Source organism: Lygodium microphyllum, chromosome 19, assembly GCF_053477565.2.
Source record: "Lygodium microphyllum isolate KBCC chromosome 19, Lygodium_microphyllum_v1.1.10, whole genome shotgun sequence".
NCBI classification, from domain to species: Eukaryota; Viridiplantae; Streptophyta; class Polypodiopsida; order Schizaeales; family Lygodiaceae; genus Lygodium; species Lygodium microphyllum.
The window spans coordinates 63,608,162-63,622,642 of record NC_141153.1 but is presented as its reverse complement, the minus strand read 5'-3'; positions in this window follow the sequence as shown (position 1 = coordinate 63,622,642).

Here is a 14,481-nt window from a genome sequence, read left to right as displayed (position 1 = left end):
TCATGACATTATGTATTCTAATTTTTCTGACATTGAATCATCAAACATACAGCAAACAACATTCCTACCAATTTTCATCCAATATGAACACCATTTGACCAATAAAATCTCAAAAAAGAGCCATTTTCCTTCATAAAAGAGAGTTACCGAGTTTTTCCTTGTTGCGGGTTTTTTAAAATATGATTCGGGACAGCAAAACAGTCCAACATTGATGATCAGTCCTTCTCCACTCATCCATCTTCAGTCCACTCGATTCAAAAGCGATCCGGTACCACACTGGACGAGCATTCACCAATCGGGCTTCTTCCACCTGAATTGCTTCTTAGGGGGGAGAGAGAGGGAGGAGAGAGAAAGACTAAAGTAGAATCTTTCAATCTGGGCAGTCATTGGAGGAGTGGAGACAGGTGATAGAGAGCGATGAGATTCTTCATCTTGTTGCCAAGATCAAATTAGGGGGTTGCATTGAAGTGCCATGACCCCCTCTCCTCTCCCTCCATTCGTCGCCTGAAACATGGCGCCCCCATTTTTTTTCTTAACGCCAAAAAAAAAATGCCCCCCCACCCCTCATTGCATGAGAATTTGGGGGGGTGGGAGAACCCAAGGGTCACCCCCCTTGGCTATTAAGCCCAATTACATTACCTCTCTTTTGTCCCTCCACCTCGAGCACTCCCATTCTTGCGTCCGCCGTCCCATTCGAGGTCTGTAAATTTGTGGCAGTTCGTCTTGGGGTCACACACTGTCTGGCACCTCCCAGGATCCAATCCGACAGTCAAAAAAATATGAAAAATCTGTAATCGTCAGTTGGTGGGTCTTTAAAGCACTTCTAGAACCCGACTCCTGCTTGCTGCTTAAAATCGACCCAATTGCCTATGCCGCCTTCGACGGAGTTTATTTTTCCCTTGAAATCTGATTTTTTTTGCAATTTTGGAGCACTTTTCTAGGCCCAAACTCCAGCGCTCAGGTTAGGATTAGGTCACCTTTCTAGAACAACACACTGTTTTAGGGTTAGGGTTTGCACCCCACTTTGCATTTTAGGATTTGCATCCCTATGAATTAGGGTTTGTGTCCCTTTTGCATTTTAGGACTTCCAACACAGTGAATTAGGGTTTGCACCCTCTTTTGGGAATTCTACCCTCTTTGTGGGATCTAGGCCAATCAATCCTTATCGCATGCTTGTACCTAAGGCTAAATAGGCCAAAGCCTAATCTAATCACAAATACATGTGTGTAATCCATGCAACACTTGTGGATGTGACCAATAAAATGTGGGAGATAAATACAATGTGCATGGGCTCTCACAAAATAATACAATCTACATGAAATCAATATGGTTGAGCCTCCAAAATTGCCAAAGATCATGAGGAGCTTGGCATGCTGAAATTCGTAGATTGCAAGCAAGATGTGCTACAACTTCTAGAGTTTGTAAGCAATGATTGCTCCAAAGCATAGAAGTATGGGACTCAAACAAGAGATTGTATATGTGGATGTCACACCAAATTAACCCCAAGTTCTTTCCATAAGTATTACACTATCGCTTAATCAAACAATGTTTGTTGGCCTAAATTAAAATAGATAGATGTGCAATGTACTCCCCAAGTTTAGACACCTTACGATACACTATAGTTCAATGAGTGGATCAAATTGCATGATACCCTAGAGGTACATCTGTAGGGAGCTTTCTTTTCTATGATGGGGTTGGATCTTAGTAGTTGCACAATAACTTGTAAAATATGATTGAGAAAACATGTAACATTGAAAGAAAGTGAGAGAAAAGGGTAGTTGAGTACTAAGAAATGTAAGAAAAGGTTAAGATAGCAATTAGTGAATATCTCTTTATTTTTCCATGTACTAGTATACCATATCCTTGTTTCAAAACAAACCATTTTAGAGAAAAGTTGAGTTCAAATTACAAACTAATGAAGTAGTGAACCTAGGAGAAAAGCTAGGTTCATAATCTAGAGGACATATATAAGATTAGAAATTTCCTTTCAAGGATAGGGACTTAACCTTAAAGCACAAAAACTTTGCCTTTGTCATATTAAAGTTCCTACTTAAAAAAATATTTTCTAACTCTAATGAAGATACTAGACTTTGGCATATTAAAGTTCCTAAATGAAATATTGGCTAACTCTATCAAAGATACTAGACTTTGTCATATTAAACTTTGCCTTTGTCATATTAAAGTTCCTACTAAATGAAACTTTGCCTTTGTCATATTAAAGTTCCTACTAAATGAAAGATTGCCTAACTCTATCAAAGATAGTAGACTTCTCTTTCCGACCCTCTAATGATTAAGATCAAGAAACTAGAGAAAATTGCTATAGAGGAAGGAATAAATCACTCATGTCAAGGGATTTTTCTTTCCTTCCACTCATAGGAAGAAGTACTCTTCATAATCTTAATAGGAGATGGTTGGATTCTTAAGAAGGAGTTATGATCTAAAATCATGTAATATTTCCACACAATTAAAAGTTAGTTGGTTAATTTGAAAGTTAGTTAGTTAATTAATAAGTTAGTATGATTACTAACGAAATATTAACTAAAGTAAAAACTAACTAACATTAATAACTTAAAAATATTTAATTAAAAATATTTTATTTAAAAAAATCGAGAGTCGTAATTCAATATTTTTCTTGGATTAACAAGGACCATAGCCACCCGTCACGGAAGTTACAATGTGAACGAGAGTTATGAGCCATATTAATCACTAATGTTAATGTGTATAGTATAGATGGTCCAAAAATATTAGATTTTTGGGCAAAACTAACATATTTTAGATATTTTGGATATTACTTATTGTAAATATCTTAAAAAGATATGGGGATTTCTAGAACTTGATGTCATGTTTTAAAAAAAAGCAAGTGATTTTTCAACTAGTTTTGGAGATTTAATACAAAAAAAGGAGGGATTTGAGAAATCGTGCACACCGCAATCACAATTTGCAGGCAATAAACAACACTTCAAACAGGGAGAGAAAGAAGGAGTGATCTGAAAGATTTCTAATCAAGTGTCTTGGATGTTGAGATGACAAGCTCAACACATGTGGACATTGATGATGGACCGCCTGGTTAGATGGGTCCACACGTCTACACTTAGCACGTCGGTGGTCATTATGACTCACACATGGCCACTGACTCGTTACTTATTATATTCAGGTTGTTGCACCTATTTACAGCTGGCATAGTTATAGCGCCAGTCGACTAGTGTAGTCGGTTATACATTGTTTGACTTAGTAGGCCACTTTCCTTTATGTTGTATCTTATCTATACTTTGTGTACATTGTAAAGTGTGTGAAAGAAGAAGAAGAAATCAGCAAGAAAACGTTTTGGCCTCCATCTCTCTTCTTGTCTCTTGAGTGAGCTTCTCCTTGTGCATTCTGTGTGTGTTCGGCGCAGCATCTTGAGCAAGTCCCCCCATCACGCAATTCTTGACATGGTATCAGAGCCGCGCCACTGAGAGAGGCTGATTTCGAAGGTTGAAGTGAAGGAGAAGAAGCAAGGTTCGAGCAAGCAAGCCACGGGTAAGAAGCTCTCCCATCCTTCCACTCTTTCTCTTGGATAGTGCCTGTGGAGGCACCGGAAGCAGAGCAGAGCAAAAGTCTCAGATTGCAGTGAGATTTGGTGTGCGCGAAGAGCGCTGTGTATTCTGTAGAGCCCGTTTTAGAGCTGCAAGGTTGCGGACAACAGTTTCAGGGTACACTGCGACTTCGACTGTATTGACCGAAAGTGGGTGCCCAAGTTACAGATTTCAGATCTGTAAGTTCAAAGGTATTTACCAGTGAGTAAACACAAGGTTTATCTGCAAGTAGGTTGCAGATTGCATGTATTGTTGAGCAGACAGTGAAAAAGGATGTCAAGTGTATTGCTGTGCACTACAGGTTGAGGGTTGCAGAAGATTTGCTTGCTGTTGGTATTAATTTTCTGATAATGTCAGAGAACAGTGGAAGCCCCATCATTGAGAAGCTCGACAAGAACAACTACCCATCATGGAAGTTTCGTGTCACGAACTTCCTTATTGGAAAAGGCCTCTACGAGTTTGTTTTAGGTGAAAAAAAGGAGCCGGAGGTGAGTGATCCTCCAACTGCAGAAGAGACAAAGGCACGGAAGGAATGGAATGCAAAATATAAAAAGGTTATGTATTGGTTGTCTACAGTAATTGACAATAATATGCTAGGACACATTAGAAATGCAGAGAATTCATATGCAACTTGGACCATACTTGAAAGTATGTTTTCTGTAAATACAAAGGCACGAAAGATTCAACTCAAGCAAGAGTTGAATACATTAAAGAAAGGGAAGATGTCTATCAATGGGTATGCACTGAAGGTAAGAAGCATTGCAGATGCATTGGCAGCAATTGATGCAATGCCCGATGATGATGATTTGGTGTCGTCTACCTTGGGTTTACTTAACAATGAAAAGGCTTGGAAGTCTTTTGTAACTTCGGTATATGTCAGAAAGCCATTTTCAGATTTCGATGAGTTGGTCTCCCTTATGATCACTGAAGAGATCAACATGCAGAGTGAGACATCTGAAAGAAGTGGTGAACAAGTCCAAGCTTTCTACTCCAGTTCACGAAGGGGACATGGCAGGTTCTCTTCAAGAGGCCGTGGTGGTAGTGACAACCAACAAAATAGATTGAATCAGCAATTTGGCGATATGCAGGTTTCAGGAGGTCGTGGTAACTTTAGAGGCAGGGGGAGCTTTAGAGGAAGAGGTGGATGGCAGAACAGAGGTTCTAACAACTCTGGTATTATGTGTCACTACTATGGCAAAACAGGTCATATTGCAGCCCAATGTTATGCTAAGAAAGATGATATTCGCAGTGGTAAGTTACAGCAAGGAAACTATGCATCGTCTTCACGACAGGATGAAGACAAAAATGAACGTCTGTTTGTTATGCAGCATATACTAAATGCTGTTACAGGAAAGGGAACGCATGCCGATGTTTGGTATGTTGATTCAGGTGCATCCAATCATATGACCAGCCATGTAGAATGGTTTGGAGAGATGCAGGATTTGCAAAATGCAGGTTATGTGCAGACGGGTGATGATTCATGCCACCCAATTTTACACATTGGAAAAGTTCCCTTGTCCTTGCATGATGGTAAGACAAAGAGTCTTTCAGATGTATTACATGTGCCATCTATTACAAAGAACTTGGTGTCAGTCGGTCAAATGGTAGAGCAAGGGCTGCAAGTCAAATTTAATGCAAAGAGCTGCTTTGTAGAAGACTTCAATGACAAGTGCAGGTTAGTTGCAAAGGGAAGTAGAGTTGGACGTATGTTTACTCTGGATGTTGGAATTCCTACTATGAATGCTGCTATGTATGCTAAAGGAAAAGGAGTTGTTACAGACATTGAAATTTGGCACAAACGCATTGGACATGCAAATGTACAAAGGCTGAAATTAATGTAGTCCAAAGGGTTGGTTACAGATTTGCCTACATTTAGAGTTACAGAATTTCATAAGGTATGCGAAGCATGTCAGTTTGGTAAGTAGGCAAGACAACCCTTTTCACATGACAGAGATATAAGCAAAAATATCCTTGATGTTGTGCATACAGACATTTGGGGGCCTACACAAAATGTATCTCTTGGAGGCAGTTCATACTTTGTCACATTCATTGATGATTGTTCTAGAAAGCTGTGGGTATATTTTATGAAGGAAAAGAGTGAAGCTTTTGAGCACTTTAGAACTTTCAAGGCTGCAGTTGAAAGAGAAACAGGCTTGAAAGTAAAGTACTTGAGGTCAGATGGAGGGGCAGAGTACCTCTCAAATGAGTTCAGTGATTTTCTGAGGTCTCATGGGATAAAGAGACAGTTCACATGCAGGTATACCCCACAGCAAAATGGGGTTGCAGAAAGGAAAAACACGCATATTGCAGAAGTTGCACATGCCTTGATGGCTGAAAAGAATATGCCTAAGCATTTTTGGTCTGAGGCTGTTCATACTTTTGTTTATATTATGAACAGAACTCCCACAGCTGCAGTTCATGGTATGACGCCTGAAGAATGTTTTACAGGTAAGAAGCCTGATGTTTCACACTTGAAAGTGTTTGGCTGCATTGCGTGTGTTCATGTGCCAGATGAGTTGCGGAAGAAACTGGATCCAAAGGCTAAAAAGTGTGTCTTTATTGGATACTCTTTAGAGCAGAAAGGGTATCGTTGTTACAACCCTGTCACATGTAAGTTTAGAGTGAGCAGGGATGTCATCTTTGATGAAATGAGTAGTTGGTATGCATCTAATGGTGATGCATTGGATGATGATGATGATCATGACACTCATGTGCAGGCTGAAAAGCAAGAATCACAAACTCTTAGTGGACCAGAGATATCATCTGGTAGTCCTTGGTCTGGGAGACTAAGGAGTACCTCTACATCTTCATGTGCATCTAGTAGCACTACATGTAAAGACAAAGGAAAGAATAAAGTGTCAGGGCATTGATGCAGTTCTTGATGGAGACTCGAGTGGCTCAGAGAGCTTGGATGATGAGCTTGGCATTCCTTCAGTGAGGACTCCAGGTGTGCAGAGAGCATGTGTTAATGCAAAGACTCCATTGAGTGATCCAGTGGTACGTAGGTCTAGCAGGGTGAGATACCCTATTAAAAGATTTGGTTTTGAAGGTTATGCAGCTCACCATTATGCTTATATGGTGAAACTAGTTGAGGATGTTGAGCACACATGTTTTGAGGAGGCTGTTGATCATACTCATTGGGATGCAGCAATGGATGAGGAGATGGCTGCATTAGAGGCAAATAAGACTTGGGATCTAGTATCATTGCCAAAGGGCAAGAAAGCTATTGGATGTAAGTGGGTTTATAAGATTAAGCACAATGCAGATGGCTCTATTAGTAGGTACAAAGCTAGACTGGTTGCAAAAGGCTATGCCCAGACATATGGCATAGATTATGATGAAACCTTCAGTCCAGTTGCTAGGATGGCAACTGTTAGATGTGTGATTGCTTTGGCAGCACAGCCAAAGGTTGGAGGTTGTAGAAAATGGATGTGAAGAATGCTTTCTTGCATGGTGATTTGCAGGAAGAAGTGTATATGGATCACCCAGCAGGTTATGAAGATTTAGAGCATCCCACGTATGTGTGCAGGTTGAAGAAGGCGCTCTATGGGCTCAAGCAAGCACCTAGAGCATGGTCTGACAAGATCAGAGAGTATCTTGTCAATATTGGCTTTTATGTATCTGATGCTGATCACTCACTTTATGTGAGAAAGGGAGATGCAGGTTTGGTCATCATAGTCATCTATGTGGATGACTTGATTATTATAGGTGATAGTAATAGTGGGATTGCTGAAGTCAAGGATTTTTTGAAGAAGAAGTTTGAGATGAAGGATTTAGGTGAGCTAAGGTACTTCCTTGGCATTGAGGTGATCAGATGTGATGATGGTATATGGCTGTCCCAAAGACAGTATGGCTTGGATATGTTGTCCAAATATGGTATGATAGCATGCAAACCACTTTCAGTCCCATTGGAGCAGAATGTAAAGTTGAGTGCTGATGTTGGGGATGAGATAGAAGAAAGAAGAAGAAGAAATCAGCAAGAAAACGTTTTGACCTCCATCTCTCTTCTTGTCTCTTGAGTGAGCTTCTCCTTGTGCATTCTGTGTGTGTTCGGCGTAGCATCTTGAGCAAGTCCCCCCACCACGCAATTCTTGACATTGGAGTTTTACCCCCCTTTTGGAATCAATGGAACCGTCAGATTTATGATGAGCATAGATCATTGATTTTTCCAAGATCCCCTCCACAAAGAGCTCTTTTTCTCAGCCCAAGCTCTCTTATCTAATTCACTATAAACATAAGGCATGGGGAGGCACAAGTGAGCACAAGGAGACCCCAAGAGGCTAAGAGAGAGAGAGGTAGAGGGATACCCCTCCAAGAGATTACGAGAAGGAGCTTGAGAGAGAGAGAAAGAGAGAGAGAGAGAGAGATGAGTTATCCCGAGAGGCTGCGAGGAAGAGAGTTAGCTCAATTTTCCCCTATCTCGGTCTTCGACTAAGCCATCTTCTCTTACGCTCTCCTATCTCAAATCTGTTTTTCCTTCTTTATTTCTCGAATCTGCTTGCGAACGATGGCCCCCAAATGAAGAATGTCACATGGGGATGGCAATCCCACAACCAACAACGAAGCTTAGGGTGAAGGCATCATTATCAATCCAACCATGGTACCGATCATAAGTAATGTATTTTCAAATTGATAGATGCTTGCTTTGATTCTCGTATGAGATATGTTAGGCCCCTTGCTATGATACATGAGAATAGGTCATCGAAAAAGATAAAATTAATCTCACATATTCGAAAGATGGAGTTTGCAAAGTGCATTTATCAAGGGAAGTTAATTACAAGGAAGAATCGATTAGGGGTTATGCATGGCATAATCGTAAAAAGAACGACATTAAAAATTGTGCATATAAGTATTAAGTAAATTTTGCATAGAATCACTCTTTAATCCCAAGGGGGAGAGCAAATATTAAGTAAATTTTGCATAGAATCACTCTTTAATCCCAAGGGGGAGAGCAAATATGCGATGCAATTGTTATCACGTCTATTCTTGTATTGTTTGGGAAAAAAATGCAATTGGTTTTTGTTGGTTGATCGAACAACTCCCTAAATGCTTGCACATTCAACTGATTGTTGGATTGTGGTTTGGATGATTACTCCAAGTGCTTATGATTGATGGTAAATTCATGGCGGGGGGTCTATGATGACAAATTGCCATGGGGAATAAAGGAATGTTTTCTTGGAAGATGATATTAGGCTAATTGCCTTGATTGTGCTTGATTCTTAATTGGATTAATTAAGGAATGATATTTTGCGCGGATGGATCATCTCCAAGGTCACACCGTGTTTGGACCTGAGAGGGCACTGCTCGATTCACAAGCCGAAGGTCAAGTGGTGAAAAGGCCATCCACAGAAATTGTTCCTAGATCACTTGGGGCCAGTGGAGCTCTGGACACCCCTTGTCGAGTCTGGGACGAAGCTGGAGACTACAGTGAGCCCAACAGTTGGGGCGTTGGAAGATCCTATTCTAGATCAAGGATAGAATTTGTGGTGCCATGTGATTAAGACCAGTTACTTCTGCAAGGCAGAAGGGGTACTTTTGTTGGACAGAAGGGGATATATAATTCTCCTATGTGGGTAGGAGACAAAGATTAACTTGAAGATAAGTTAAGGAACTTGTTTGTCAAAAGGATTGCTTGCTCTGTTTTTGTGTATGTGCTATAAATTACGCAAACGAACCCTATTCCCTAAAAGGCTTAATTAATAAAGCTGGTTTTTAACATCGCACATAAATGTGGTAGGACCTAATTAGAAAACTAAAGCTATCAAGGGAAGCAGGCGTGTGGGATCCCTGATGGGTCTGTCCTATGGCAGGGTGGTCCCTGAAAAACTGGGAGGCTTCTCAAAAGGTTTTACCGACGTTTGACCTTTAGGAATTGTTAGGCTAGAACCCTGATTCATGCCATTTTAGGGGACTGGAATGGGACTATGCGGTATGGGATAAAACATTGTTAAGTTAGAACCCCAATTAAACATATATGCGGTATGTGATATGTTGTTTGACCTTTAGGAATTGTTAGGTTAGAAGCCCAATTCATACATCTAATTGAATATGGGATAAAACACCAATATATAATGATATATATACCACAACAAAATGATGTAGCTGAGAGGGAAAATAGATAATTGACAAAGATGGCATGTTGCATGATTGAGAGTCAAGATTTGCCACATAATCTCTAGCTTGAGGCTATTTTATGTGCAACACATATACTTAATAGCTATCCCACCAAGGTTTTGTAGTCTATCACTGCATATGAGGTTTGGCATGGCAAAAATCTATTTGTGGATCTCACCCCTGGCTCACATGTATGTTTTTGGTTGATTGGCTTATACAATAGTATCGATACAATAGCATAAGAATTCTGATGATGAGGTTGTAAAAAAAATTTGTCGAGTAAACTAATGAAAGCAAGGATTATATATTATAACATCCCCAACGTAATGTTTTTTTTTCACTTATGATGTTGTCTTTATGGATGATATTGTTGAATATTTATTTTCATGGACAAACGAGTTAGGTGTACACTTACAAAAATACCTATGATACTTTGTGAAAAAAATTATTCAATATTTACTTTCATGTACAAATAAAACAGATGTAGCTTACAAGATATCTATGATACTTTGTCACCCTTTTTTGTGATGTGCAGTCACATATAGTGCCAAATGAGGTAGTTTTAGCCTATGTAGGTTTCTCATGATAACATAGCTCAATCCATTTCCAATGTGGATATGAATGATGCACTTCTTGATGAGAGAGTAGAGAAATTAGTCCAAGACTATGCCAAAATTGTTGGTACAAACATTGTGTGGCAGTAAGCTGTATGCAACATTGATTGATTGTATTTGTTTGGGCTCTCATAATGCCTTTTATGCATCAGATTATTATGCACTGACTATTTCTAGTCTATCTAATAAGAAAAGGATTATGATCAGCAAAAGGGTATTGATTTCAATGGAACCTTTGCTCATAGTTGCCATATGACAACTATTTGTAACATTTGTACATTAGTTGTTAGATATGCTCAATGCCCCCCATCCTCGTAAGGTGCCACCAATTAATCCATGGTACTTTAAGTTGTAAGGCCCCCATTATGAGGACAAGCCATGTGTAAGCATGGACGTTGGTTGGGCCTTAACTTGTATGTTAGATGAAGTCTATGTAACTAGATGGCAAAAAGGTGACCTTTTGTGGATCTAACCTTTGGATTAGATAGAGTAGTTATACTAGTAGCAACTCGAGGTAGAATGCATCAAGTTGCGGGATGTGGGAGTTATCAGAAACCCCTATTTTAGGATCCAAGGGCCATGAAAGGGGCCCCTAGCTAGGGGGGTCTCAAGGGGACCAATGGCTCCCATGTGGGGGCAATGCCCTCGGCCCGACGATAAAGGTAATATTCCCTAGTTGACTAGAGAAAGTTCATAATGTCATCTGCTGCATCAGGTAGTAGTGCTAGTACATCTGCTGGTGCCACTACTGTATTGACAATTCAAACACTAAGTATTTGTTCACCTTTAGTTTAAAATCACAATTATCATTTATTATTATGAGCTTTTGGAGATGGTGATGGGAATTGACCTAGAACTACAACCCACCCCTGACCCATCGAATTTGAGTGTTATGATTTCTCCAAATGTACCTCATTTGCAAGCTTGGAAAAAAAAGAACACATATGCATTATGTGCCTTAGTTACAAGCTTTTCTAACAGTGTTGATTCAACATACAAACAAGGCATCAAAGGCTTGGAACATACTAAGGAGTTAGTACGAGATGTGAAATTAAACAAGGATTCAAAACTTGGAGAATCAACTAAGCAGCAATAGAGAAGTTTACTAAAGGAGAGACAATTGAAGCATTCGTTGCTCAAATCAAGAATCTACATGACCAGATGGCTAGCATTGGATACAAAAGACTAGTAAGGAGCTAGGCTCAGAGATGTCTTTGGATTTGTCCACAAAAGTTTGATGGATTAGTAACTGCCCTAAATACTTAGGTCAGACCCCAAGCTTTGATATTTGAAGATTTTTATGCACTACTAATGGAGAAGGAGCTGTGGCAAGAATGTAGAAGCAATGGAGATTATGCATTCTCCGCCAATGTGAAAGGCAAAGGTGGTTCCTCTATCAATGGTGACAAAAAGAAGGGTGGTAAGAAAAAATTTCAAAGAGAGTGCTTCTATTGCAAGAAGAAATTACATGCAATTGCTAATTTTTGTGTCTAGAAGGTAGATGAAAAGAATGGCAATGTGAAGACTAAAGGAAATGAGATAACCAATACAACTAAAGTAGAGTTGGAGTTATTAATGGTGACCATTAAGTATATTTCTTAGTGCAATAAATATATACCATTAACTCATAGGTGTTGAATAGTGGTGTTTCCCATTACATGACTGATAAGAAAGATCTATATAGGTCTATAAAGCATGTGTAAGAATCCATCACTATGACGGTTGGGAATGATACAAAATGCCTTGCTCAAAGCATATATACTATTTCCTTTGTTGCTTCAAATGGTGAACTCTAAAACCTTTTGAATGTGTTGTATGTTCCAAAGATTAAGAGAAATCTACTATTAATTGCTTCTATAACTAATCTTGGCCATGAGATGAGGTTCACTAAGATAGGTGCAGAAATTATTGATAGTGCTAGTAAAGTTGTCGACAAAGGAGAAAGAATGAAGAACATATATGGGCGAAGTGCTCTTATAGCCACCACTAGGATGGGCACAAGTAAACTTTGGCATTAAATATTTGGTCACATTAGTTTTGTAGTGATACATAAGCAAGGTGTGGTTGCTCACCTACTTCCTACTTCTTGTAGTAACTTAAATGAAGGAACCGTGTGAAGCTTGTATAATGGGCAAGAAATAGAGAAAAGCATTTCCATAAGAAAGTAAGAATAGAGCAAAGGCTCCTCTAGAGTTAATGCATGCTAACTTGTGCAATAAAATGCCTACACAAGCCTTGGAAGGATCTTCTCTTTTTATGTTGATTGTCAATGATTATAGTAGGAAGAGGTGGATATACTTCCTTCTTGAAAAGGCTCAAGATTTTGGTAAGTTTAAAGAATGGCTAAAACTTGTTGAGAATGAAACGGGGAAAACTGTGAAGAAGTTTAGAATAGCTGGTGGTTGTGAGTTCAACTCAAAGGAGTTTCAAGACTTTTGCAAGAGCAAAGGGATTAAGCATCAATTGACGACACCCCATACACCTAAGCAAAATGGCATTGTTGAATGCCAAAATTGCACCTTTGTGGAAATGGTCAGGTGCATGCTTAAGGGAATGGGATTTTCTAACTAGTTTTGGGTAAGCTATTAATGGTATTAATCTACATTCTCAATCAGACTTATACAAAGGCTCTTAAGAGCAAAACTTCTCATGAGACCCATTTTGGTAAGAAACCATTTGTCGCACAATTTAGAACCTTTGGATGTGAATGTTATGCACATGTTCCAAAGGATAAGAGAATGTTATGCACATGTTCCAAAGGATAAGAGAAACAAGTTAAATCCAAAAAGCATAAAATGTATATTCTCAAGTTATAGTAATGTACAAAAGACTTATAAATTGTATGATCAAGAGGAAAAGAAGATCATAGTGAGCTATGATGTGATGTTCAAGAAGGAGCAACCACATATAGTGGAGGAGAAGAATATAAGTTCTTCCACTTTATCATCTAGCAAAGAAGCAGTCCACTAAGAACATATCCCTAGAGCTGTCCCTACTCTCAAGGAGGAGAAAGCATCATATTCAGAAGATGAGGGGAAAGTTCATCAACCTACAATCATGCCACTAGAAAATCCATTATCGCAATGGGTGAAGCAACTCTATGATCGCATTAGTCCTATGCCTACTACAGTTGAGGAAAAGGAAAATGCACCAAGGATTTCTCTATGAATAGAGAAGCAAAGAAAGGCTTTTGCTCATATAGTCAATATGGTCTTGACAACTGAGGTTATGAGAGAAGTAAAGGAGCTAGCAAACTTGGAAGAAGCACTTGCCTATCCAGCATGGAGAGCAGCTATGCAAGCTAATTATGATAGCATAATGAAGAATTATAATTGGAAGCTAGTAGATCGGCCAAAAAAGAGGAAGATTATTGGCACACCAAGTGGGTCTAGAAGGTAAAGTATAAGGATGATGGAAACTTAGAAAAGTACAAAGCCAGGTTAGTTGCACGAGGATTTTCATAGGTTGAAGGATTTGATTTTCAATAATCATTTGCTCCAACTGCTAAAATGACTACTATTCGCACAGTTCTTATTGCAACTAATAAGAAGTGGCAAGTTTATCAAATGGATGTTAAATCAACATTATTGAATGGAGACCTCAAGGATGAGATGCACATGGCTTAGCTATTGGGATTTAAGGCCCCTTACTTTGAGAAAAAAGTTTATAAGCTGAAGAAGGCATTGTATGGGCTGAAACAGGCCCCTAGAGCATGGTACCAAACAAATAGATAAATTCTTGTTAGGCTTGAATTTCAAAAGATGTGCCTTAGATACTAACTTGTATGTTTACAATGATGGTGAAAAGTCTATAGTGATTGTATTATATGTGGATGACCTTATTATTACAAGTGCCTATGAAGATATGATCCGTCAAACTCAAAAGGCTTTGAGCTCTGAGTTTAAAATGACGAACTTAGGCTTGTTGCACTATTTTTTGGGGATTGAAGTCTCTAGTAAGAGCCTAGAAAAATCTTCATCTCTCAAAAGAAGTATGCATGGGAGATCTTGAAAGCATTTGGTATGACCGAGTGTAAGGAGATAGCTACACATATGGAGGTCTATGTAAAGTTATTCATTGAGGACTGCTTAGTACCAGTAGACATTGGGAGGTATAGGAGGTTGCTTGTAGCCTCATCTACTTGTGTAACACTAGGCCAGATATCAATTTTGTTATTC